The sequence below is a fragment of the Hemiscyllium ocellatum genome, chromosome 43 (assembly GCF_020745735.1).
Source record: "Hemiscyllium ocellatum isolate sHemOce1 chromosome 43, sHemOce1.pat.X.cur, whole genome shotgun sequence".
In the NCBI taxonomy this organism is placed as follows: domain Eukaryota; kingdom Metazoa; phylum Chordata; class Chondrichthyes; order Orectolobiformes; family Hemiscylliidae; genus Hemiscyllium; species Hemiscyllium ocellatum.
In genome coordinates this window covers 8,534,452-8,538,129 of record NC_083443.1, presented here as the reverse complement: position 1 = coordinate 8,538,129, position 3,678 = coordinate 8,534,452, and the positions used below count along the sequence as shown (strand labels likewise).

At 40.2% G+C, this 3,678-nt stretch overlaps 1 non-coding gene across 1 annotated transcript; it reads left to right on the top strand.

The window, feature by feature from the left end:
- Positions 1–342: 342 nt before the first annotated feature.
- trnak-uuu (transfer RNA lysine (anticodon UUU)) lies at positions 343–415 on the top strand. Its single transcript has one exon. It is a non-coding gene; the product is annotated as a tRNA-Lys (tRNA).
- The last annotated feature ends 3,263 nt before the right edge of the window (positions 416–3,678 follow it).

Genomic DNA, 3,678 nt, shown 5'->3' with positions numbered 1-3,678 from the left:
GACAGTAGGGGATAGGGTAGTGAGGCAGTTGAGACTGTTCTGTACAGCAATGAGTGAGAATCTAGAGAGCTGTTTTACTTGCCTGGTACCAAGATATAGGACAGCTGCTGAAAGCTGGAGTTGGAAAAGAAGGATCCAGTGGTCATGCTCTATGTAAGTACCAATGAGCGAGGTAGAAATACAAAAGAGGCTTCATTGAGAGAATATGAGGAGGTAAACACTAAATTTAAAAGCAGTACCTCAAAGGTTGTAACCTCGAGAGATTAGAGAGATGAATATATGGCTCAAAGTTGGAAAGTGAGAAATATGTTCAAGGCACTGGTACTGGCAGTGGGAAAAGGAGCCCGGGTAGCTCAGTCGGTAGAGCATCCGACTTTTAATCTGAGGGTCCAGGGTTCAAGTCCCTGCTCGGGCGGGTCGCTTTTAAATTGCACTGCCACGGAACAACAGAAAAAAAAGGGCGGCACAGTGGCACAGTGGTTAGCACTGCTGCCTCACAGCGCCAGAGACCTGGGTTCAATTCCCACCTCAGGCGACTGACTGTGTGGAGTTTGCACGTTCTCCCTGTGTCTGCGTGGGTTTCCTCCGGGTGCTCCGGTTTCCTCCCACAGTCCAAAGATGTGCGGGTCAGCTGAATTGGCCATGCTAAATTGCCCATAGTGTTAGGTAAGGGGTATATGTAGGGGTAGGGGTATGGGTGGGTTGCGCTTCGGCGGGTCGGTGTGGACTTGTTGGGCCGAAGGGCCTGTTTCCACACTGTAAGTAATCTAAAATCTAAAAATAACATTGGGACAACCCTCATCTTAACCATGCTGGGACCACTATTCCTGCAAACTACATAATTAGGGAAGAGAAAAGGTTTAAACTAAATAATGGGAGCAAGGGGTCAAATGTGAAATGCTGTGTATATCAGAGGTGCAGACAGCTAAAAGGTGAAAATAATAATGGGGGAAATGAGGGTCAGAGAATGGCAGGAAGCGGTAGAGAAAATAAAATTTAGGAATGCACCAACAATCAAAACTAGTTTTTATAAAGATAACAAAATGGCAAATGCAATGGTTCCTTATCAGAATTTGTGCAGAATTCACTAAAAAGCAAACATATTGAGAGTGCAATGAATAAAGCAAAGAACTGCAGATACTGAAGATCTGAAGTAAAAACACAAATTGCAGGAGAAACTCAGCAGGTCTGGCAGCATCTGGGGAAAGAAAGCAGAGTTAATGTTTCGAGTCCAGTGGCTCTCTTTCAAAACAGAGTATTCAGGGAATATAATCTCTCCTTTCTGTCCACGGATGCTGCCATTCCTGCTGAGTTTCTCCTGCAAAAAAATTTCTGTTTTTGGAATTGATAGTGCACGTTTCAATAATTAAATAAAATCTCACATCATTTCAAGATGTGGCCGTAGGATGAAAATAATCAGTTCCTGAATATTGAGGGATCTGTAGAATTCAAGAAGAAGAGAAAACTATGTAAAGGTGGATGTGTACTGCTGTTAATCAGGCATGGAATTTATGCAATAGAGAGAAAATGATCCTGGCTTAGGAGATCACTCATTTAAGTGCAGATGAAGTATATTAGTGGAAAGGAGCCTTTATTGGTCAGCGCATTAAGTATAGGAGTTGGGATATCACGATGTGGCTGTACAGGACTTGGTTAGGCCACTTTTGGCATTCAGTTCTAGTCTCTTTGCGATAGGAGTTTGTTAAACTTGAAAGGGTGCAGAAACGATTTACAAGAATTTGCTGGGGTTGGAGGCTTTGTGCTATAGGAAGAGGCTGAAAAGGCTGGGGTTATTTTCCCTGAAGTGTCGGAGGTTGAGGGGTGACCTTATAGTGATTTATAAAAACATGAGGGGCTTGGAGAAGCTGAATCATCAAAGCTTTTTCCCTAGGGCGGGGGAGTCCAAAATTAGAGAGTATAGGTTTAAAGTGAGAGGGGAATACGAATAGAATGAGCTGCCAGAGGTAGTGGTGGAGGCTGGTATAATTACACCATTTAAAAGGCATCTGGGTGGGTACATGAATAGAAAAGGTTTAGAGATATTGGGGCAAAATGCTGGCAAAAGGGACCAGATGAAATTAGGATATCTGGTTGGTATGGATGAGTTGGACCAAAGAATCTGTTTCCATGCTCAACAACTCTATGACACTAAGTCCTTTGTGAGAGTAGTCTACGGTCCTTTAACAGTAACCACAGTGTGGGACAAAGTATACAAGAAGAAATATTTGGTGCTTGAGATAAAGGGAAAGAATAAACAATTTACACAGAACCTAGAAAGATTTGATTTGATGTAGTGGTCTGAATGAGGAGTTCATGGAATTCATCTTTGATAGTTTCTTAAAGCAGCACATTCTTGAACTAATAGACAGCAGATTCTGTTGGACTTGGTCTTATTAATGACCTCCGAATAAAGGCAAGCCTTGGTTTAATTTTACATCCAGTTTGAAAGGGAGAACATTGATCTAAAACTAACATATTTAACTTAAATAAGGGCATGAAAGCTGAGTTAGCTTAAGTAAGCTGCCATATTAGCCTAGGGGGCAGATCAATACAAACAAATGGCAGACATTTAAGGAATATTTTGGAACACTTAGAAGGAGTATATTTGCACTATAAATAAAATATTTAAAAAGAAGGGCCCACCATCTGCAGTTGGGGAAAATACCAAACTTAAGGAAAAAGTACCTAACTGTGCAAAAACGAGTGGCAGGTCAGATGATTGGTCAGAATCAGAATCATGGCAGAGATTAACTATATGTTAATGAGAAGAAAGAATGTACAATTTCAGAGGAAACTGATTAGAAATGTGAAAATAGACAAAAAAAAACTTTCTAAAGGTAGTTTAAAAGGAAAAGAGTAAGCAAAGTGAGTGTTGATCCTTTAAGGAATGAGAATGGGAAGTTAATAGTAGATCATTAGGAAATGGTGGATGAAATGAACAAATATTTTGCTTCTATCTTTACAATAGAGGATAAAAAATGATCCAGTCACAGCAATAAATAAGAGAGTGAAAGGGAGAGAGATATCTAGTGAAATTGCAATCACAAGGAAAGTGATATTAAGCAAATGGATGGAGCTGCAGCTGACCAACTCTCTGGGTCCAGTTGACTTCATCCTAGAAGAGGTTGTTAATAAGTTGGTAGATGCATTGTTGCTAAATTTCCAAAGTTCCCTAGGTTCAGCAAAAAAATCATGGAAAGTAGCAAAGAAAACCTCTATTCAAGAAGGGAGGGAGGCAGAAAAAGAGATCTATAGGCCAGTAAGCTTAAGGTCTGTCAAGTATTTGAATTGATCATTAAAGAGTTTGTAGCTGTTACCATAAACAAACTCTAGATAATTAAATTGGGTCAGCATGGTTTTGTGAAAGGAAAATTTATTAGACATTTAGCAGAAGTGCTGTAGATAAAGGAGGGCTGGTAGACATACTGTACCTGGATTTTGAGAAGGCATTGGAAACACCTGAGCAACAAACATTAAGGCTGAAAATAAAAGCTCATAAAATAAAAGAAATAACATATTAGAATTGACAGAATTGTGTTTATTTGGGAAAAAATAAAGTCTGTGTAAATAAGTCTTTGTCTCATTTGCAGGGTGTAACAGTCTTGCAAGGGTCTGTGCTAGGCCATCAACTTTTCAGTTTAAAGTCACGCAGACACGGGGAGAATGTGCAAGCTCCAC